General features: G+C 41.2%; 1 long non-coding RNA gene and 1 other non-coding gene across 3 annotated transcripts in view; both read left to right on the top strand.

The window, feature by feature from the left end:
- The first annotated feature begins 8,671 nt into the window (after positions 1 to 8,671).
- LOC102071417 (uncharacterized) overlaps positions 8,672 to 24,109 on the top strand; it is a 61,392-nt gene continuing 45,954 nt past the window's right edge. For both annotated transcript variants that reach the window (XR_001332933.3, XR_012579190.1), the window contains exons 1-4: positions 8,672 to 9,695; positions 13,890 to 14,002; positions 22,337 to 22,366; positions 23,987 to 24,052. This is a non-coding gene — a long non-coding RNA (uncharacterized LOC102071417). The remainder of the gene's footprint in view (positions 9,696 to 13,889; positions 14,003 to 22,336; positions 22,367 to 23,986; positions 24,053 to 24,109) is intronic.
- TRNAI-AAU (transfer RNA isoleucine (anticodon AAU)) lies at positions 8,985 to 9,058 on the top strand. The gene has a single exon. It is a non-coding gene; the product is annotated as a tRNA-Ile (tRNA).

The raw sequence follows: 24,109 nt of genomic DNA, 5'->3' as shown, positions 1-24,109 counted from the left end.
AAAGGCAAAACTGGAACAGGACTTGGCAAGGGATGTGGAGAATGAGTCCTGAGAAGAGAGTCTGTAAATGCATAGGTCAGAAAAAAAGGCCAAGGAGAGTGTGCCCTCCCAGTAAGCAAGAAGAGTGAACTGGTGTGATTGATATGTAGAAGGCTGTGGTACTCAATAAGGTCCTTTCCTCAGTCTTCACTGGAAGTCAGACTTTCCTCAAGTCTCTGATCCACCGACTGGGTGTGAGGGGAATGAAGTCTCTCCCAATATAAACCAAGAGCAGATTTGGGACCATTTGATGCAGTTGAATAGCCACAAGTCTGTGGAACCTAATGACATACAAACCTTCAGGGCAGGCTGAAGGCTGATGTTGTTGCCAAACCATCCAGCTCTGGGGCTCTCAGCACAGAGAGAACCTGCTAGAAAGGGTCCAGAGGAGGGCCACAAAGATGAACAGAGAGATGGACCACCTCTCTTATAAAGACAGGCTGAAAACTAACCTGGGTAAAGATCAGGGGAAAACTTGTTTTATTTATCAATTATTTATTTAAAAATCCACGTTAAGATATGCTGAGTCTTAATTTACCTGTGCAAGAATATAAAGTTTTGGAGGGAGAGTAAGGAGGGCAGAAATAAAAACAGAATCAAAAAACTCTAACCTGGATTAAGCCCCTGGAGGCTCCTTCTTTGCTTGGAATGATTGGTATAATTAAGTTTTGTGTCATTCATTGCTTTATACTTGTGCTGACCTGCTTTGCTGGATCAGGGTATAGTTAAGAGATTTCAGCTTATATCCAGAGCTAAGTGCAGGCTCAGTGGTAAAGTTGAGGATTATTTAAAAAAGCAGACTACTTGCAGTTCTGTATCTTCAAAATGCTATTAAAACATTAAAACTTCAAAATTTGAAAAGGACTGTATTTTTTCATTTTAAAATTTTTTTTTAATGTGTTACAAACAAGATTTTTCAAAGTAGTTTGTCACCATATTCAGCAGCTGAGCCTGGGGCTGGAAGTAAATTTGCCAGTGTGCAGGGATCATTAATGCTGGCTGGAGAGCAGTGCAGCACTTGTTTCTTGGCAAGAAATCATGTAAATAATCAGCAGGGTCCCAGAAGGTCATCCTCCTTCAAGTGTTGCCTAAAAGGCTTTTGCTCTTTTTCTTTCCTCTGTTTGAATTGATCCTGTCCAACAGGGTCTGGCTTTGTCCATAAATCCTTGCTTAAGCTTTCAGTCTGCACTCTGGCTGCGCTAAGTTGACTCATACTTCTTGGTGTACAAAACTCAAAACATATTCCTAGTTGGACAGTGATGATATTTACTAGAGCTGTGCCCTGAAAAGCTCTGCTCCCTTGCTGCACTGCCCATTGTGTCTGTAACAGCTGCTTCAGGCTCCTGCCTCGCTCTGTGCTGTATTGCTTCACAATGGGAGCTGGCGTGGCTTGGCAGGACTGACACTGCTCAAACTTGTGCTTCTGAATTACTTGGTCGTGGCTGGTAAATTCCACTCTGTTCCCAGTGCCAAGCAAAATGAGGAGCTAGCCCTGGAAAAAAGGCACTGCTATGAGCTTTTTCTAGATAAACCTTTTGTTCTCTGTGCTGAAGAATTTTTAAGAAACTCTTTCCTGTGTCCAGAAAGTGAAGTGTGCTCCTAAAATTATTCTTTTTGTCATGATCTTGGATCTTGATATCATGCTGCTAGGGAAAAGAACATCTAGGTAACTGCTTCCACTTTGTTTTCCATTTATCAGATCAGTATAATTTGGTGTAGAAGTTGTTCCGCCAAAAAAAAAAAAAAAAAGGCCCTGAAGTCCTTTCTCCTTCCCTTTCTTTGCCCTGTTAAGAAATCTTGTCTTTGGACTTTGCCAGTGTCTTGCAGCCCTGATCCTGCCTTTACCAAGATCAGGACTCAGGTGCCTCCTGAAGAATTTTCAAGTACATTGAAGAAATAAGCAATGCTTGGATCTCTATTCCTCTGACAATTTTACTGAAACAGAGATAACTGCTTTGAATTTGATCAAAAGTGAATTAATAGAAAATGTGGTTGATAGCTATGGTCATCAGGTAAGTAAAAACCTGTACACTGAGAATCTTTTCAATATTTGGTTTTAGATTAATGTGCTAAACTTCCCCTTTCAGTTGACTGGAGAACTTTACAGTATGGGGAGGAGGTGTAACTGTCCATATTTTTACTTGGCTGGTTTTTGAAGAAAAGTGAAAATTCGCTGAGATCACGTGTACCTGTGGAATTGCTGGATCTGGAAAGTTTTGATGGATGACAAGTAAATATGAAATTCAGTAGATCACATCAGTCTACAACTTGTGTTCCCAGGCTTGGGATGATGAAGCGAAGTGTATGCATTTAGGTTAGTGCAAAATGCTTTTTTGCAGTTCAAGAAGCAACATTAGAAATAAAATCCTGTAACTTAAAGTATTGTATCCCCTCTAGACATGCTGGTTTTTAACTCTGAATCTGGCCAGAGATACATAGCAGCAATGTGTAAGCAAAATTGCTTTTGACTTTGGTCAGAGTAGGCTTTCACAGGACAAACAAGTGTTTGACCTAATAACACTGATCCAAGCCTCCTTTATTTGGGACACGACATGCCAACTTTCATATCCACTCAGAGAGGCACTCTTATTCCAAGGTCACATCACAAAGGTGTATGCAGGATAAACTATCTGTTGTTCAATTTATCTATGTCAGGAGGACAGAAAGGGGAGCTGACCCTGCCTGATCTTGATCCAGTTGTGCTTTCACAACCAGGTACTGCTATTGGGGTAATGACACCCCTGTGCTCCTGGGATAATGGGTGTCACTGTGATTCTTCTCTAACTGGCCTCAAATGCTTTTTTCAAGACGTGGAATGGTTTGATAGCCCATCATGATGTGTACTGTAGAGTGAGTGCTTTGCCTTGCATGAATCCCTGATTTTTCTGAATACTTCAGCTGCTTCTTCCTCTGCTTTAAGGAAAACAAATGTTAATGTATATGGTGGTTGCAAAAACTTATTGCTGTTACATGTAAAGATGAAAAGAGCCATGTGAGCGTTGAACAGTGGCAATGCTGTGGACTGTGTCAGAAGCTGAGAAAACCACCACTAGGTTCAAAAAAGGATCCTAGGTTTAAAAGAAACTAACCAACAATAAACTTGTAGCTAAATGGTATGTACTGCCACATCCTTCATGGCATTAAGAAGATCAACACAATAAAGTATAGAACTATTATGTGATTTTTCTTTAAACACTTTCAAGTTACACTGTACACTGCTTCCAACATTCAGAAACCTGGTTCCATAAGCACTAACTGTAATTGTTGGCTATACATGGAACGCATTTCTAAATTAGCAAGAAACCCACCAAAATAATTAAATGTCACCTCTGACATGAATCATGCACGACATTTTATTAACATAGAGACACTTTGTTTCCTAGCATTTCTTATGGAGAAATAGCTGTCTTCAGGGAGCAGGGGCATAGGAAATCAGGAGTACTTCTGGTATTTGGACTGTTCTTTAAGTTCACTGGGTTTTTTTGTGGGCATCCTTTTTATCTATATGAATGAAAGCTGCAGTTCTTGTTCAGGTCCAGAATGGTGTACTTCTGTTATGTTAACAAATGGCAGCCTGATGGAGTAATAAATAATTTATGAACTTGGGATATTGATTTTTCTTCAGTGCTTATAGAAAATTATACGGTTGTGGCTTCAAGAAATAATTGGTCCAATTTAATAGCATAAAAATTATAGTCCTTTTTAATTCTTTTCAAATGGAAATTTAATGACCGCTGGGTGTGTTACAGAACAGAAGAGAGGATGTCTGCTTGGACTGAAGGAATAGGAGGGCCAGAAACAGCAGGTTTTACAGGTCTAATAAAAAAATTATTGCTATGGCAGTGGTTTTGAATGAAGGCTAATGGACACTTGTCTGATCACAAATTGGACTTTTCACAAGGAAATACTGTGAGTTATAATAAAGACACTTAGTATTGCAATGCAGACTAAAGGTACAGAGGCCTGGCATATTAGGGAAAAAATACTTCATTTGTAAAGCCTCATTGAATAGGAGGCAGATTTTGCTTTAATGCAAATACATTTTCTGGTGTACTGCTCTTCTATGTAAGCTCTGTAGCTGGGAGCAGGGGTAAAAACCAAAGAGGAAGAAGGAAGTGATTTCAGCAACTTCACAAAAAGTAAGTCTGAATTTATCTTTTTTTGAGGTGAGGAAGGAGGGATGTCCTGTTACTTGGTCAGGATGTCCCTGACTGTTTCCAATTAAAATATAAGTAGCTTGTAAAACATACCTCTCTGAATATTCAAGTTTAAAGAACTGCATTGACCAGCTTTCCTCAGCATATAACAAGAAGTTGTGTGGTGGTTCTGCAGTCCTTGCTTAAAAGTCAAGCATACTCACCTGAAAGCAGGTTATAGTGAAAACACACAGTACACTGTCTTTTTACCATTCTAAGGTGTTGGGTTTTTATTTTAATGAAAGCCACCAGCAAATGGACCTTTTATAAAACAGATAGACTAGAACAAAGTTTCTAACTGCTCTGGAGCAATAATTAACTTCCATCTTCACATCGTAAATGTAAAAGAATAAGTATGGTTTCATGAGGCTCAAACTTATAATTTTTTTCTGAACAAAAAAAGGGAAAATCAAACTCTTATTTCTGTCTGTGGGAGTGTATCACTTGAGCTGGATGTAAATCTTATGTAGTCTAATCCATTCTGCCCATCAATAGCAGGAACAAAGCAAACAGGCACTAGTGAAAAATGGAGAAGCTGCCAATAATTTCAGCACTAATAATGAGATGGTATTAATAATAACTCATCCTGGTGACCCCTGTAATGCTTACTGTAGGCTTAATGTGGCATGTCAAATGGTAAAGTGATGCCTGGTGTTAGCTGGGGGCTGAGAGTTGCAGAGCATCTCAAAACACTTTCCAGGGGAATAAAACAGATTCAGGAACCATGACAGAAATATCTTTACAGCCATGTCTTCTGCCAGCAGCCTGGGCACTGGAACATTACTATTGGGGTTTCATTCCAGCATGCTGCTGTGGGAGGGGACAGCTGTATGTGCATAGCTGTACACTATTTTAGGGCTGTAGTCTGCTAAGGGGTGTACCAGATGTGGGTGTTTCCTATATGCCATGTCTTCTGAGAAATGTGGGACTTGTGCTGTCCTTTGGATAGCTTACTCCTATGTCAGAGAACAGGGGAAACTCTCTACCATGAGGGTGGTGAGGCACATTGGAACAGGCTATGCAGGGAAGCTGTGGATGCCCATCCCTGGAAGTGTTCCTGCCAAGTTAGATGGTGCTCTGGTGTAATGGAAGGCGTCCCTGCCTGTGGCAGAGGGAGTTGGAGCTAGATGATATTGAAGTTCCCTTCAAGCCCAAACTATTCTATGCCTTGTGGTACATATGGCCTTAAATAAGCACAGTGATGGCGTGCAGGCATTGCAGGAACAATGCTCATAGTTTACTTTAAGTGGCTGAAGTGAAGGTTTTTATTCTTCCTGGAACTCTGGGGTTTTCTTCACTCATTGCTGGCCAACACAGAGAAGCTAAAACTAAGATTGGGTTTTGTATTCAAAGCATGACATTGTTGCTATTGCTGTAGCAGGAATGTACTGTGAAGGTTTTACTGGATATAATGCCCTGTTTCCAAATGTGATTTTTGAATCTGCAGGTTTCTAGTTCTGAACACTAGTAATGGCTGGATAAGAACAGTCCTCTTGACTGTTTTATTAAAAACTCACAGTAGCTATTATTAAAAATGCTATAACTATAGTATTCTATAAATATAGCATTCAAAACTTCAACAAACACTTTATGACCACCAAATGTTTACTTCAGGATTGGGGTTATTAAATATTATTGACTATAACTTTATGGGTATTTATTCTGTTTTGATGCACAGACATATGCAAATAACTTAAATTAGCATACTTATGAGTGAAATTTCAATTGCAAGTTTATTAATAAATCTTTGTATAGTGTTCAGACTGAAAACATTAGCTATGCCCCTTTATTTGGGCAGCTAATGATTTTTCTTGCTAGTTGTCAATTCTGAATTGAGGACAGATTAGAACAAACAGGACGTGGCTGCAGAAGGCCTAAAGCTACCCTTTGTTGATAAATTGCTGGTCCAGATCCATTTTGGGTTGGGAAGCGAGCAGTGACCAAAGAGCACATTGAAAGATGCCTTACTGGTTTGTGTGAAATAAGATCCTAATGTGCCCTGCAGCACAGGCACGTGGGGAGGGACAGAGGCAGAGAGAAGCTCATGAGCATGCTGTGTTTCACTTTCTCTCTAAATATCTTCTGGAAGATGGCCTTGCTCTCTTACAGAGGCAGGGTTCATGGTGGCAGGGCCTGTGGCAGCACGTGATGTGTAATACAGGCTGCAGCACAGTGGGGGTGTGAAGCTTCTATTATTTGGCAACATGTTGCCTGTGAGAAGGGAACGAAGTAATTTTCTTAGGCACAGAGGCAGAAGCATCTTTGTAATCTTGAACTGTACTGAGTTCGAGGAAAGCATCCTTTTCCTCTGCAGACAACAGGCTGGGGCCCAGCTGTTGGGATTCCAGCACAAAGTACGGGAGGTGCAGGCTGCACTGTACTGGGGGACAGCCGGGAGCACAGAGCTGGGACTGCTCTCACTGCAGGGCCAGGGATGGAAAGGAGCCGGAGAGCTCAGGGCCAGAGGTGCTGGGTGACTTGTGGCAGAGAGGAAACTGGCAACTGCACAGAGCTGAGACAGAGCTCAAGCACCTGGGCCACCTTCGTTCTTCAGTGTCCTGCTGTCTGTGTGTGCCCTTGTTAAATATGGATGCTTTTGAAAATGCTCTTTATGACGGTGAAGGTTATGAGGGGAACATTCTCACAGATCTTCTAAATGTGCTGTAAAAATCTGAAGTTGTTGAGGTGTCCAGCTGAGGCCCTGCATTAGCAAAACCCTTACAGCTCAGTTTCTGTTTGATAAAGCACTTGCAAGCACAATTGTCTGACACCAACGGTGCTGGGAAATACTTGAAAACGTTTTGTTTGTACAACCTCTAAATTCCATTACAGTACAGATACTCAGTATATAGCCTGATAACTGTTTCTCATTCTAAGCTGGTTTGTTTCTTTGCTTGAGAGTATGGATCCCACACCCTGGAGAGAAAGCAGAGTTTACTGTTCAATTAGAAAATTTTATTTTCCTGGAGGCAGCATTGATCTCCTGGACTGTTATATTATCTGTCACTGTCTAATCACAGAAAATCTGTTGCTTGTACAGCAGGCCCCGACAGAATCTCTCCTAAAAAGGTAGGATGTTATTTCTGTGTGTAGATAGGGTTTGGAAGAACAGGGGTTTGCATTCAGCATCTTGCTGATTAAACTTTGTCGAAAAAGACAAGTCTGCTTAGCCTAGCTAGGAGGTAGAGGAGAGAAACAGCCAAAGGCCACTGAGTTTTTCATTGCATAATTGGACCTGATTTGATTCAAAAACAATGGTGGACAGCTATGAATTAGGCAATAGGTTACTGCCTTGAGCTACTTCTCCTGACATTCTGGTCAGAAAGTCGAGAAAAACAATTAATCCTCACCTCTGCTATCTTGATGTCTGTGGAGCAACTAACCAAAAAAAAAATCTAATAGTTTCTTACCTAAAACCAAAGTGAGAATCCATTTGAGAATCTATTTGACAGATGCACAGAAAAAGGTCTGCTGTTCCTGCACCTGCCAATTATTGTTCTATCAGTCTGGAGAGTACCCAGACTCCCTGCACAGACCTATGCTGTGGCTTGTTTGGGAAATGTCCAACACGATCTTTGTGGATCCCCTCCAGTTCAGGAAATTCTGTGATTGTGTTTTCTTTTTGCCTTTTCACTTGTCATCTTTGTCCTAAAGTTCCAGATGTGACCTTGCTTTTAAATATTTGAGTGAGTTTAGCGTCACACAGGATGACATTTCCCAGAAAATATAGCTGGTTATCAAGATCCCAGAGCATATGTGCTTCCTGGCAGTTGGCTGGTTGCTATTTCATGGACATCAAACAGAAGAGGGGAAGGAGAAATGACAGGTTGGAACTGGCAATTGATTTGATCAGTTTGCTCCTAGGGATGAAGAACTTTATGAAGAAGCTGGGCAAAATGAGGTTTGGGGAATTTGATGGGTGTTTGAGGAAAGTGCTGCCAAGCAGATGGGCTAACAGCAATAAAGGGGAACTGATGGTGTAAATCAGGCAAAAAAAAAAAAAAAGTGGTCACAAGGATGAGTGTGGACTACAAAAAACAGTGCACTCTCATCCCAGTGATCCTGAGTGAGTCTCATCCCAGGCTAAGATATAGATACCCCATGTTTTTTTCCTCTATAATGAGTTCTGCCAAGAAGACCAAGTATATGAAAAGCTTGATTATTTTTTTTTTTATAACGACAGTCTAAGCCACGAAAATGAACATGGTAAACCAGAAACCTTTGGCTGTGTATTACAAAATAGGGCTTAGAAAGAGATTGTGAGTAACTCTTCCTTGTGTTACTTCACGGCAGGTAAGCTCTTTCAGGCCCTGCCTCATGCCCGGTGAATTTCAGAGTGCGGCTGCTCTTATCCTCAGCCCTGCCGCAGGCTGCGCCGAGTTTCGCCCCGTCATGGCACAACCCTTGTGGGAAGGGCCCCGGGAGGCCTCGCCCAAAGCCCCTAAGTGCTCGGGGCGGCGCTGGAGGCGGCCGGGGCTCGGCCCAGGAGCCCGGAAAACAAAAGACGGAACCTCTACGGCCTCGCCGCGCTGTCGCCTCCCTGTCTCCGCCGGGGAAAGCGCGTGTGCGTATCCCTGCCCCGGGAACAGCGCAGGGTGTCTGTGTGAGGAGCACAGCGGGCGCGGGGAGCGCTCCCAGCCCCGGGCAGGCGGCGCTGGCCCCGCAGGAGCCGGAAGGCTGACGGTAGCAGTGACACCGCTTTGCTACCACACGGACTGGACAGGCTTTCCGCTCCAGGCGGAGCGTGCGGGCCGGTTAGCTCAGTTGGTTAGAGCGTGGTGCTAATAACGCCAAGGTCGCGGGTTCGATCCCCGTACGGGCCAGTGTTTTTTGCCCGTCCCGCTGCCGATTCCAGCCGCCCCTCGGCTCCAGCCGGGCCCCCGCGGGAACACCCACTGATGGGAGAGAGCAGGGACGGGTGGGAGGGGACGCGAAACAACCGAACAGCCGATAGGAGAAATAATGGGGGGAGGAAATGCGTGGAGGGAGGTTTTAAATCTTTTCCGGAGCTCCTCACGAAAGTATTCCATGTTTTGCCCCGCAGCGCTTTGTTAAAGTGCTTGTGTTAAATAACGTTAGGCCAGAAGAAAGCGTGCAGGAATTCAGGAGGTTTCCCCTTCCAGTGAATAATCCCAGGTCTTTAGCTCATTGTGTTGGTAACTCTTCCATACCTCTGTGTCAGGGGCTGGACGGCGCTGAAGAGAGTGGGGTTTTATTGTTTTTCTTCCTTTGAAGCAGGAAGACAAGCAGATTCCCTTGGCAGTCTGATTTTTCATAGAATGTTCGGAACTCCACATAGAAAGTAGCCAAACTTGAGAGGCACACTGTAACGTGAATCTTAGTTTTTATGGGTGCGCTGTTTATTAAAGACAAAGTTCCAGGCCAAGCAGAGGTTCAGCAATGGAGCACTACATCTGCAGGAGTGGCCAAGATGGACCTCTGCCAGCTCAACCTGCCTCTGTAAGTTTTCTCTCTAAGAAACTTCTCTTAGAAACTCAGGACAGTTATTATTTTTGTCCTATCTGCCTCTGAACTGAAATGAGACTTCTCCAGAGGAGGGAAAATTTCTGGTGTAAATGTTTTCGCTGTGGTTTCATTGTGGAAACCTCTGATTTTGTTATTAAAGCTGCATACATGCAGGTCACAGCTTCTTTGGGAAAATGCTTTGAGGTAGCATCATTCTGTTGACTTCTTTTACAAATCTGCTAGTACATCCCTTTACTGTTCAGGCCTGTTGCTTACATCTTTTTCCAAGTGCAGGGGCTGATTAACAATAAAAGATAATAATAATAATAAAGTGGATGATACTTCATGCCAGAGTTCTGGCCCTGTTCATTCCCCAGAATGTCACAAAGGTACTGCAAGGGCACATTAGAAGTGTCACTCCAAAGTCACAGTGTAACTTGTAAATCATAAAGATGAATATTCATGTTATCTAGCATCCAAACTGCTGTCATGGCTCCATCAGATGTCACGAGAGAGTAATATGGTTCTGGTTTGATGACCTTCTGTCTTGCCACTCCACTCAATGATCTTCCTCAATTCCTTTGGGTCTAGTTATAGTGGCCAAGACTTGACTGTGTATAATGACATTCATTTTAAATGACCTGAAAGGAGAAAAAACCTTGGTATTCTGCTTCAGAAAAAAAATCTGGGAATACTATTGCTTTGTTTTATATTTCCCACATTAAGAATCAGATTTTTATTATAGCTATGTTGCTGTATTGCAAAGTCCTTGCTATAAACCAAGGTAATGCAATGGCTCCTTGGCCACTTTTTCAGTTTGGTTTGAATTGCTTATATTCCGTGTGGTTCTTTGCCAGACAGGACTGTATGGGCATATTTTCCCTAAATTTACTTTCAGCAGATGGTTGTCAGATTGTGAGGGTCAGCCATTGTCCCTAGGGGAGTCATTCCAGAGCCTGTTGTTCAACCTCAAAGCTAGTTGGAGAATAAAAAGAGGTTAAACAAACAAACCCATATAGTGGAATAATGCTCTCGTGAGGATGGGCCAGGAATTTCCATTCTGATGCTCTGCAGTGGCAGATGCTGGGGCATATTCTGGGGTTACTGTTCAATGTTTTGTTTAACCTGTAATTGGACTGCACATCCAGGCCAAAATGGGTCCCAGCTGCTGTGGGCCTAAAGTGTGGGGTGAAGCACAGCTGCCCTGTCCATAGCAGGCATTCATGGGGAGGATGAACCTCTTGTTGGGTGTGACAATGCTAAATGCTGAGAGCTGAGGAGGAGCCTTCTAATCAGTCCAGTCAAACCTCTTCAGTCACTGTTTCTGATTATAAGCTGTTGTGGCCTAGCGTTACACAGACCAACTCAGCTAATTAGTTTCATGTTCTTCACTGGGATGTCTACATTTGTATTTGCATGAAATGCTATTAAATGCTCCTAACTCCAAACATTTGAAGGTAGCTGGAAGGTAGGTTCACACAGCATTCAATTCAGTAGATGAGTATTCATTCACTCAGTGATGTTCTGAAACATTTTCTTTTCCAACCACATCACAGGTTAGTTTTATAATTTCTTACATTTTGTTTATTGCTAGAATACCTAAGTCTTTTGCCATTTGGGATGCTTTATTCATTCAGCTTTCTTTTGAGGGTCTTAATTATAGCAAGAATCTGAGTGGCAAAGATTGATCGGATGTATCAATACAGCAATGCACAGATGCAATCCAGAAACATCATTTCTGAAATCAAAGGCAGGATGTGGTGGAAGGAGCTGCTCTTTAGATTGATTTGTGTGCAACGAAGTTGTAAGTATTAATGCTATTATAGGTGAAGCTTAACATTTGCTTAAAGCTGGGGAGTGTGGTGTTTACTTTCCACATGCCAGGAAAAAAAGGCAGCTCTATCAAAAAGCCTGCTCCTGTCCTGAGCCCAAACAAAGATTCTCATTTAGTGTTGTTGTGAGCAGAGATGCAGGTGGGAGGGGGATGAGGAAGTGCCATAGAAACAGGCATGGGAAGGAGCCAGCAGCCAAGAATGTGGCTCAATGGGCATGGGCAGCCCAGTGCTGTGAGCCCAGGATCTGGCTAAAAGCAGCCAGGAGCTGTAAGGGAAAGCCCAACAACCAGCCCCCTGTTTGGGTCCCCGAGTCTCTCGGAAACAAGGGTTATTCAATAAAGGGGACAGCAATGCAGGGACACAGGCTTCCAGTTTCTTTGATACTCAATAAATAAGGACCCTGAGTTTTTATCTTGCAGTTCACATCAGAGCAGAGTAGCTATATTTACTGCTGAAGCTGGAGAAATATCTTCAAAATGGTATTTCTTAGAAAGTAATTGCTAAAATGAAATGTAAGCAAATCTGAGTAATGTTAAAACCCGAAAAAGTGTGATGGACTGGACTTGAACAAGAATCAAATCTTTGCTCTTGACATAGTCTGTAAAAGGATTAAGTAACTTTGTAAACAAAATATGCAGCAATTTCTGCCACAGTTTTTTATGCACCAGTTTCTGCCGCAGTTTTGAACTAAGGCCTGCTTGTAGAGTTACCAAGTTTAAATAGCTAAACAGCCCTTTTTTCACTGTGTAAAAATTCACCATCAATGCCTATAGTGCAACAGGGCCATGTGGAAGGCACCAAATTCTCACTTTAACCTGTGCCATATACAGGTGAAAGATAACTGGAAATACCTGCCTTCAGGTGTGTGTTTGTATATAGTAGGAGTCCTAGTAAAATATATTTATTGTATAAGTGGCCTTGCCCTGATCCTAGTTGTTCTAAATGGGCTGCAGCGGTGATGTCCTTAATTGCGTGACAGCTGTGGCTAATGAGGATAACTGGGATAAAAGGGGGTGGGCTGGCTGGTTAGGGAGAGTCTTGGGGGAGCCCTGATGAAGAAGGAGAAACAACACTGCTTAGAAGAGCTGCTTGTGAGAAAACCCCTCAGAAGGTATGGGGTTCTAGAAATATGAATACAACATTTGTACTTTTTTTAAAAAGATAAATAAACTTACCTTAGCAGGAGCAGCTATAGCCATATGCCAGTGCTGTGTGGTGAGGGGCAAGTGTTCAGTTTATTCAGTGTCTAGTCACTGTTACACAAGTGAAGTAAGCTAAAGATAACATGACCTTTGGCAATATTCTCTCAGAGTTTAAAATAAAGCATGTTGAAGCCTGGGTAAGAATTTTCTTATTTTTGTAGATGAAGAGGAATAGAGTTTTTAAAAATATATCATATGAAGGTATTTTGCTGTGTCATTTTTGTCATTAGCAATGTGAGGAACAATGAAGCTTAATGGGGGAAGACTGCAGTTTGATATGCTCAGGCTTCTGTGGAAGAGCTGTGCTGCTTCCAGGAGAACAGAAAATGATGGGCCCCTAATATTTGGTAGGCTCATGATGCTGAACAGGCTGTATAGTTGTTAAACTTTCTATCTGAGGCCAAGTGAATCACAGCTGGCTAATATCCATCACAACTTTTAGAAGTAAATAATCTCATTTTCTGTTAAACAGTTTAAATGCTACATGGGATGCAGACAAAGGAATCTTCTCACTTGTCTTCCTAATGCTTCTCGGGCAGAAGTTCTGCCTTTGTCTGGGCTTAAACCTAAACCAGAGAGGGCAAGACAAAGTTGAAGATAAAATCCCAGTGTCCTGATATCAGCTGTCCCTGGTGGTAACCAGCAGCTCATACCTCATACTTCTCCCTTGTGCACGTCCTTTTGAAGCAGTCTGAAAGCAGAGAGCAGGAGGGCAAAGCAGGACAGCGTGTCTCTGGTGTGTCAGTGTACACAGCTGACAAACCCTTGTGCGCATTTCACACGGAGCTGCTCTGGCACAGAGCTGGATGGCTGCAACTCACGCTGCTGTGGTGTGGGACTACTGTCAGGGTGGCTTTGTTTCATAGATGAGCATCTGACATTGTGGGCCTGAAACAAGGCTTACCAAAAAGCCCTTTGTCTACAGTTTCTGTCGCTTGGACTGTGCTGCTGACAACTTGTTTAGTCTGCGAAGAACAGCAGGGGATTCCCTGAGGCTCCAAAATTTGGCATTAAAAAGGGCGGGCATTTGAGCTTCTGTGGCTTTTCTCTTCAGCCACAGGATAGTCAAATGTCTGGTCAGTCCAAAGTAGAATAAGTAAGGTGTCCATGTCATCTCAGTTGTGCTTGAAATCTGCTCTCTTTTTACCTAGAGCTGGCTTTGAATTTCTTGTGCTACCTTAGTGAAGACTTCACATGAAGCCTGGATGGGAGAGCTGAAGAAAATATGGTTCAAGAGGCAATTTATTTGAGGCATAAAGGAAAGGTATGGGTAATTGTCACACAGCCAGTGAAGTTTCTCTAGCTTCTTCATATGTGGTATTATGATAATCCATAAGAACAGCTTTTTGGTGGTGAATTCTTTGCTCTCACATTATTAAAAATGTTTCTAAGAAAAAAATCTTCCTGCTTTCCATTTAAGAATGACCTTTCTGGTTTTACCCTTATATATGATAATTGAAAAACTGAATAAAATGAAACAAATACAATTGTGTATTTTGCAAAAAAATATTTAATTTCAGTAAAACCAAGGTGGTGGGTTCCAGCATCTAACTGAGAATTAATTAAAAAACAGATGAATATACAGGTTCTCAATTCTGCTTTTGACTTCATGCCTAGGCCTTCTGTTCTTTTTTCAGTCTTTATCCATCTGTACAGAAAGGGAAAGCGCCTATCCTAAATAGGAAACACTCTTGAAAATCAATAGAGAAGTGCTTCAAAAATCCAGGGAAAGGAAAGGTGGTTACATTATTCTAGCTGTACAACAGCAACCTATTGGGCTCTTCTACTCACCTTGTAGTGGCAGGTGAGCACCAGTAAAGAAAGTAACTTGTCTCGTGATGAGCTAAAAAAAAAATTAGTCATTAGAATCTGTTCAAAGTAGGAATTTATTTCTGCTAGACGAAAAGCATGCTGCGATTTCCTTAGGGTTTTAGGACTTTTAAAAGAGGCAATTTCTGCCTAATATTAATTTTAATGAGGAAATTGAATTTTCTTGTTTCATGTGTATATCCTTTACTTCTTCTCCAGCTTTGTTCTCTAACAGATAGGTTGGCAGCAACTCTGCTAGAAATGTAAAGAATAAGTTTTCTTTTAAGCAGCTGAGGCTCTAAGCAGCTGGTGTTGAGGCAGCAGATACAGAATATGTTTTTGTTGTAGTTTGGTGGATATACTGACCTGGGTTTTCTTTCAAGAGCACTTTGGAAGGTAATTTATTTTTAGGGAATGAATCTGAGGTACAGTAACTCTGGCATTTTTTGTGTAACAGAGACAAGAAAGAGATTCCACTGCCTGTATTTCCCTTCTCATCCTGTTTTGTCTCATTTTAGATAGCTGTTCTGGGAACAAGCAGCTGAAGGCAGGCTGACTGGTTCAAAGGTTAATTTTTTTAATGAGGAAAAAATGTCTGTGCAGAGATGAATAAATAGAGTACTCCAACAATTGCTCTCTTCAGATTTTGGTTTGTGTTCCTAGCTCACATGGTGCGTATTTTTTCCCTACAGCCACCCTGCTAACGTCACCTGATCCTAAAAAGCAAAGTTATACTCTTGTGTAAATCACAGACACAAATTATTCTCCAGTTATTTCTTGTAATAGCTTGTAAATGCTAGATGGTGGCCAGAATCCATTTAACTCTGACAAATGTTATGGGTCTGCAAGGGAAAAAGTGGGGCCTGAGTTTTGTCAGATGTCTGGTGAGGCTTATACAAAATCTAAGGATGGGCTTTGTAGAATGAGACTTTACTTCTCTTCTGGACCAGTTCTGTATTTTGGCTGCAGTTGACCTTTTGTTTCTTCCTTCACAATCAGAGGCAAAACTGATTGTAGATTTGGGTCATTGATTGCCAGATGGTAAGAAATTTGAGGAAAATATCATTATTATAGTGATCAGTAAGGAAGGGAAGGTCAATAGGGGGTGGTGGGAGCCCAGAATAGAATCAATGGTTTTTGCAGTTCTTTCACTCACTGCAGATAAAACTCTGGCTGTACCTTTGCTCATCTAAGTGGGAGCAGGACGGAAAATAACTCTCCCAGTTACTGATTTGGGGTGGAGAAAGTGGTGTCTAAAATGGACAGAGAGAACAGCCAGAAGCCTCATGGCCTTTTCATTCTCCTTTCCAGTGTTGCAAAATGGTCTCCTGCACTTGAGTTGTACCAAAAGTGTCCTAAAAGATCAAAATGTGTAAACCCAGGAAAGCTCAGAAGAGGGAACGTGTAAGATTCTGTTAAGACACAACTCAGATTCCCCAAAAAATTATCCTGTCACTAATTTTCTACAGGTGATATCCCAGCCTCTTTTACCTACCTAGTAGAGTTTGCTTCTCAGTTTTCTGGAGAGAAAGTGCTGTCCAAAGCTTCATGCTCTACTTTCTCTTTGAAGCGAAAATGTCTTCAAGGAGGACCTTGACACATGAACAAATAAGAATACATATATATCAGTCAATGGAAATGCACATCATCTTTGCAATAGAGAATTGTTCTGATTTCACTGTGTTAACTCTGGATGTTTGGGGTTTTTCCTGTCATGAGTTGGAGCAAATTGTTTATTTTAAAAACAATTAGGCATAAACCCCAGATTTGGGTCAGGCCAATCTGTTTTGACTTGAACTCTCTTAAAAGATAAATGAAATTTCTAGCTCAAAGTCACCCTGTGCAAATTTCTAAACTGTTGAGATACTTGTGTGGTTAAACCATGAAGTTTCCTGAATATGAGATGGAAATTTTATTTACACTAGGAACATTTCAATGAGGGAGCATTTCCAAAACTTTATTTTTTTAATTGAGACATTTCTGGTTGGTTAAATTCTCAGCATAATGTAATTTTTGAATGAAGGGATATCTCTGTCCTTTTTAGATTTATGGTATTTACAAAATTGTGAGATGTCTAAATGCTGTAATGCTTCTGGGCCACATCTAGGTGTTGATAGAAACCGCTCTGCTGTGCAGCAAGAAGTATTTTTCGTCACCTCTAAAATGACTTTGTCTCAGAAGTATTGACTTCCAGTCTAATCACTTTAGAATGGTCTTCAACTGCACTTGAATTATCTGCACATTTTGCAATTGCTTATTCTCTTCCTATTTTCTCACAGAGATTTGATCATAATTATTTCTCTTGTTTTTATGATTTTGAAACACTTGGTCTTCTGTGACTTGCAGTAATGTTCTCTTATAGTCTGAAACACAGGAATCTTGAACCCCCCCAAATGGTATTTGTCCTGTCTGTTTCCAGGTGCTTTAGAATGTGTATAGTTCCTCTTCAACAGGTACCCTTCCTGACAGCTCTGGGCGTGCATTTTGACAGCTGAAATTGTGTTATGATCAGCACTGATCTCTCCAGCCTATGAGGCAAGTCTGCTAGACTCTAGTTTTAATTTGTAAATCCTTTCCTGACACTGAGATCTAGGTCAGTGATGTCAAACTTCATTTGGTGACTTAAGCAGGCACCAGTGGCCATGAGCTGCAGCACTGCTGAGAACTGAACTGAGCACCCACACTAAAGTGTTCAGTGTGTCTGTCATGCTGTGAGACAATTGCTGCTGTTTTCTTTTTTAATTACTGTATCTAATTAGCTATGATGTCAAAGCTCTCTTGATCTCAGGCTATTCAATTTTAATCACAAGGAGACTCAAAAATGGTACATCTCTTCTGGACCCCTAGTGTAAGTGAAAATAACCTCATGGAAGTTCAAAGGATAAAATCCCAGATTCCCCAACAAGTGAGGGTCTACACTGTGGTGCAGTACAGGAACCTTTACCTTTACCATAACTTTCATTAAAAATACATATGAATCAGAGATTCCTCTAATTACAATTAGAGGTTGGAATATGTGAGGGAGTGAGCAGAAGTGGTTTGTTTCTTGTTTCTTCCCTTAATACTTGGGATATCTGTGGAATATCTGTGGTACAATGTACCAATGTACCAATTTTTCTACTGTTTCCTAAACACATGAATGAATATTCAGTCCAAAATTGTCTGCTAAATATCTGGTGCTTCTTCTAAAACATATCCTTTGGTGGTTTTTATGCTTCTGAACCTAAATCAGCCTGGGCTCCTAGGATTGCATATCTCCTTATGAATTCTTACTTGAGCACTTTGCACTCCTATTGCCTGGTCCTACCAGTGCACACCTTAAACCAAGGCTTTCTTCCTGTGTACACCTATAATCCTTTACCGTAAAATACACTTTGAGTTGTAAAGGTGAATTCTTATTTGAATGCCCAAATGTTAACTTTGAATTCTTTGTATCAAACATTTAAAGTCTGACATTGACTCTGTCCAGCTATGCAGGCTTTGTAGCTGCTCCTTCTGTGCAGATCAACTGTTTTCTATCTTCTTTTCTCCCGTGTCGAAATGTGTTGCAAGTGTTCTGTTTCATTGAAGTGTGTCACACACCCAGGGCAGGTTCAAACCTGAGGGACTGTGAAGTGTAAAGTCTTGTGTTATCAGTCTCCTTAGGCAGCTGGTAGCTGCTGTGTGTTTTGGCTGGGGCTGGTTTGCAGTTCTTTGCATCTGACACCAGTTCTCAGAGGCTTTATGCTAGGAATAGCAGAAGAGAGAATTATTTTCTATTTATAACATCTGAAGAGGGGAAAAACATTTATGTCTGTGAGGGTTTTAGAAATTTCACATGCGTTGTAGGTGTAGTTCAAATGATAATGCTGCCTATATATTCTAACACAAAATTTAAAAAAGAATGAGATTACTTTCATCCAGCCTGGACCTTTTTTCCTCAAAGTGAGAGAGTAGCTATTACAGAGGAGTGAATTTGTAACATTCATCCTCCTTACATAAGTAATTTTTCAAAGAATAGAATATTAATGGGACATCAGAAGACCCCTGTTTAGGTGGGGAGGAATAAAGGAATCAAATTCTGAGAAATTCCAGTTTTCTGCTCCAAATGTCAGTGCAACTCTGCATTGCAATTCAGCACACACAATTCACACCTAAAAGCCTCTGTTCTGAGGATCTACAGTTTTCATCAAATGCCCAGACAGCGCCATAACCCTCTGCAAGCTTGCACTGAATAGGCTGGCTGTGGTCCAAATGCCAGCAGAAGCACTTGCACAAACACAAAATGTTAGCTTTTTCTTCTCTTTTATTTTCTGCCAGACACAGTTCAGCATCATTCCAGATGACATGCCTTCTGTTAAGTAAGGGGAAGGGAGTGATGAATGCCTTCAGAAGGGAAATTGTGATGCTGGGGGCACCGTCTGAGCATGGTCTTCCTCTCTGGTTGGTTCCAGCCCCAGCTGGTTCTGCTTTGCTGCCTGATTTGAATGATCAATGGTGATCAAGCCCATCCTGTTTGCTCACAGCCTCAAGGCCTTTTAAGATGAACCCAAAACTACTCCGGTGATGGGAGGAGGTAAAGGGGAGGGAAAACAAGTTAGTGCTGGGAAAAGGGCAGAGTAAAGGGGGAAAACCACTATTACCACAGCTAAATATGGACCATCTCTTTATGCTTCATCAAATTACGCTGTGAGATGTTCTCTGTTGAAACTTCTTTAGTAGCATGGGGTTTTATTTGCCTTCATCATCATCTAGGCCCTCTCTGTAACTTGAAAATGAGCTGTGATGCTGACAAAGTTGTGGGGCCTTTTTTGGCTTTCTGTGTGGCTAAAGGGTACATCAGCGTAAGGAGGAAAGAAAATCAGCTCCTATTCAATTTTCTTCCAGAAGCAGTGGAGGAAAAACTGATTTGTCTCCAGTAGATTTGTTGATGGATGTCCCAAGCATTTAAGTCCTATTTTCAAAAGCACAGAAAGAAAAGATTTGTTTCTGAATAATGCCAGTTAGAGAGAGTTTTTATGCCACTTCTGTTCTCTGTCCAGCAGGAGTGAGAGGGGCTGAAGAACACTAGTGTCCTAGGAGCTGTTCACTGTTGTCTGAAAATGACAGTAGACACCACTTAGAGTGACCTTGCATTTCATCAAGGGATGTGTAAAATTTCACTACAGGCAAAAAGGAAAAGCTACAGAAATATACTTTAGTCTGCCTATTTTTCTCATTTTGTGCAGACAGGTACTATAGAGCCCTGAAGAAAACAGGGTGGTAATATCAATGTAAAAAGATGAAGAGCAAATGGTTAATCACACCCTAATTAAAATAATTTATTTTACAAAACAACATTTAAACCCAATCTTACTGCATTTTTCTGTAGGAAAGATCACTGCAGGTAACACATAAGGTCTTTCTGAATTTAAAGGCCTTGGTCTTAGACCATGCATTAATTTTGTGTGTGTGTGTGTTACTTCACAGCTAGGAGCCATCCATGGACAGTGTCCTTCCTGCTGTTGCCAGCTCTGCCTTTGCCCCAGATGCTAGACATTGTCCCTGACTAAAACAGGCACTTGGGCCATTGCTGCTGTGGAAACAAAGGGTAGAAATGAGGTGTTACATGCAAAACAAGCTCTTGAGGTGACTGGGGAAGGTGTAAAAGTCACAGAAATGGTCAATGAGGAGTGATTGCTCAGTGTCTCTCAACATGGCAAGAAATATAATTCACTGGTGGCAGATCAAACCAAAAATGAGGCACATTCTCACGCAGCACACACTTAGAGTGCACCAAGTGGTGCCACAGTTCACATGGTCACAGAAGTGATTGGATCTGTTTGAGAAGGAAAGTCTGTTCAGGGATTTTAAATGCAAAAATCCTGGGCAGCCCATAAGGTCTCTGCTGAACAGAAAGGAGGAGTGGTACTGCAGAATTATCCATCCCTCCTTGGCAGCTCAGTTCCAAAGGCTCTGATATTTCTACAGGTGGGCAGAAGACACTGGGTTGAGCAGACCTTGAGTCCACATGCTCTTGTCACAAAACCCTGTACAGCACAGAAGGAAGATACAGAAGGTGGGCTATTTGGGGTGTGTTTTTCTTTGAAGGAGAGGAAACAGCAGAGACAACTGCCTTCTCTGGTCAAAGTCTGTGCTATTACTTGCTAATTGTTTTTTTTTTTTTAATGACTTAAGCAATAGATCTGTGCTAGCCCTATTATTTTTATTTTGTATAATTTACCCTCTTCAGATGGTGATAATCTGGTTTAAGGAAAAGCTATTTTTTGGGGTTTTTTTGTTAAGTGTTTGATTGTTCTATGTATGTTTGCATACATATATGTATGCATGTATACTTACATGAACTTGAAAAAAATCTACTGGTTTTAACTATCCTGCCGTAGTGGTAGCAGCATCAGGTGCATTTGTTTGTGAGAATTCTTTTGTGATTCTTCTTCATGATGTGTTCATGATTCTTTTCCTTAAAGTATGGTGTTTGCATAAACTGAAGGGTGGCAAGTTAAACTGTGACAACTTGAGCCTTATTTTATCTTCAGACAAGTTATTCTGAGAATTCAGAGAATGACATTGTATTCACCATTCAGACTCTGTATGAACTACTTGTGTTTGCAAAAACAAGGCAAGCATCCTAAGCATAGCTACCCTGTGAAAGCAGATTAATAATGTTTGCAAAGGAAGCGGGAATGAAGAATGCTGCAGCTAATGTAAGAACCATCCTGATGGATGGTTTAGGATAAGCTTTCTGCATTTCTGTGGTTCCACAGTGAGTCTGATCATCTACGTGCTAAGTTCAGGGCATAGGAATATACGTGGAAAAGACATGGATAATTAAGTCCATTCTTCTACTGCAGGCAACAGCAATTAGATCATGAAAGTATTAAAAACACATTTCCTCTGGCTTCACACTAACCAGCAAAACTGATTTATGCTCTAAGTAACAAAGTTGCATTTGTTGCCTGCCAGTTGTGTGCACTTGACAGACAATTTTTAGAAAGTGATCAAGGCCTTCATCATTATTCAATAATAAAATCCCAATTCAATAGGAAAAAATCCAGAGCACAACAGACAAGGAAAAAAGGTAAGGTGTATTAAGGAGGTGACAACAGATATTGAGGTCAACACTTCAGATATTTCCTCTGAATAGGATCAGAAGCTGTTTTCAAAGGACACTTGAGTGAAGAAGAGGGACTTCATTTTGGATATTGCAATTCATATTTGAATGGTATTTATGGACTTAAGTGCCTCGTTTTGAATATTCACATTTGAATATTCACTGTACTTACTTTGTTCCCAAGCTCATTGTACTAAGAGTTAACAATAGGATCTTACAACTATTTTTTTTTCTGTTTTTTTTGCATTAAACCTTGAATTGAAAGGCTTAAAAGACTGGGGTGGGAGAGAGAATGCATTTTGTAGTTGTGTGATTTACAATGGTCTGTTTCATCTGTATCATTACTATGTGAAGAAAGAGAAAAATGTGAGAAGCAGCAAGAATAGATCATCATAACAACAGCAACAATGTTCTTTATCATTTTGGATTTGTCGTGCTTTGAATGATTAGATACTTGGCCAATATATAATTGGTGTTATGTTTCAAAAATGAATGAATAGGTTCAATGCTTTTACATGCAAACAAAAATTGTTAAAGATATTCCATAGGTTGTTTTGAGAAATTATTCAAACAGTATCGGATTTTTTTTTCTTCATTTCACATTTCTTTTGGTTTCAGGATTTTTTTTGACCTAACCTTTAATACATCTCTGTGACACTTACTCCTGTAATTGATTTATGCTTCTTTTGCCATTTACAGGCTAGTTTGAAGATGTGAAGAGGTTAGCAGGTAAGATATTCCTCCCTACTTTTCCTTTCTACTTCCTTTCTTCATCCCTGTTTCATACTGCTAAGAGGAGTGCTAAGATTAAAAATAGATGAGATGTTTTACAATTGGTGTCCGGCTCCACTTGTTACTAGCTGAATATTAATCTCTTTGATAGTGCTGTTAGTTCTTTTTGTAAGGGATCTTCACCAGTACTGGATGCTCTGTCAGACAGAGCCAGGGGCTTTGACTCTGTGCCTGCTTCACTGTACCATATCTGCATCCTTTGGATAGTCCAGACCCGTGTCCTAGAATAGTCTGGTTTCTCCTGAGAATGCTCTTGTCAGATGCAAGCCCATTTCAGTTAATGTCCTCTGTCTGATGAGGGCCACTAAGGTCCAACAGAAGGTACAGGAGCAGGCCTGGCATTTAGTAGTAATTTCCTAGAATTCTCTCCCAGGCAGAGGAATTAGAGACATGGGGGCATCCTGAACCAAGGAGAGGTGATTTGTATTACTAGTTGTCAGCAGCATTTTCTTCTGTAATTTTGTCCAGCTTTTTCTGACCAGTGGAAATGCATCCATAATGTTTCCAACCCATGTTCTGTGGCAAGGAACATAACTTCGTGTTATTTCAAGAAACACTTTGGGCTTGAGACTCCTACCTCTGAGTTTCTCTTCATGCTGTGCCCATACCTGCTCCATTGTTCTTTATTTGGGCGCTGATAAAAATTTTGGTTTTATACTCGGTATCCAGCTGTACATGTCTTTAGTGTACCTGCCCTCAGTTACCTCTCTCCTAATTCTGCCTTCACTTCAATCTGTTCTCTGTGAACAATGAGCTCATCAGTCTTAATGGTTTACATCCGACCCTTTTCGCAAAGGGGAGGAAAAATCTCATCCTGCTAGTTGCAAATACTGTAAGGCTGTTGCAAGTAAAGCCAGTGAGTGTTACCTCTGCTCTAAATGCTTGGGTGGTGTCACTCTTTCAAGCTGACACAGCAGGGTATGCAGCCACCATTTCCCAGGCACCAGGGGTGGTGCTTGAAGGATTAGCTGGAATTTTCATTTGTTTTGGACCTTATCTGTTTTTTTCCCCTCAGAAGAAATTAGAAATTTTCCTGGGCAGAAAGAAAGGGCTCAACAGCTCTGAAAGCCAGGCTGTTAATGCTGGGTAGCTGGGTCCTCTTAACATTACCTTCTGGCAGGGTTTTCCGACTGTTCTGTTTTTGTGAAACATATCTCCTGGAGTAATTTTTTCATGTATGGATAGAAGTGTTTTCTAGAATTGCAGGGAATCAAGATGCTTTGGTTTTTGCCTGTGCAATAGTTGCTGCTACTTCATAACAGCTTAACTGAGCAGCCAGAGATGTCAGGTATAGAAATAGGACATTAGGAAACAGGTCATGCTTTTCCATAAAAGATGACTGTCTTCTTTTGGACTGATCAGTACTGGTAATTGTGGAAATGTGCTCCCATGGAACAGAGACAGGTTGAGGTTCTACTTCTTTATTAACCTGGTTTGATGCAAAAAGGACTCTAAAGGATAAAATAATTCTCCAGATTGTCCTTATTGATATTCTGTTAAGACAATAAGAGGTGCAGAGCTGTTTATTTAGCCACTTTCTACTCTCCTGTCTCCCAGGGAGCATGAGTATAGAGACCTGCACTTGAAAAGGGAAGATGATTGGCTGGCCTGCTTCAGGAGAAGGTATAGAAGAACTCCCTTTGATTATCTGTGTTTGCACTGTGTGCAACTGCAATTTCA

Source organism: Zonotrichia albicollis, chromosome 2, assembly GCF_047830755.1.
Source record: "Zonotrichia albicollis isolate bZonAlb1 chromosome 2, bZonAlb1.hap1, whole genome shotgun sequence".
In the NCBI taxonomy this organism is placed as follows: Eukaryota; Metazoa; Chordata; class Aves; order Passeriformes; family Passerellidae; genus Zonotrichia; species Zonotrichia albicollis.
Note: the sequence above shows the minus strand (reverse complement) of the source record. Positions and strands in the feature narration are given on the sequence as shown.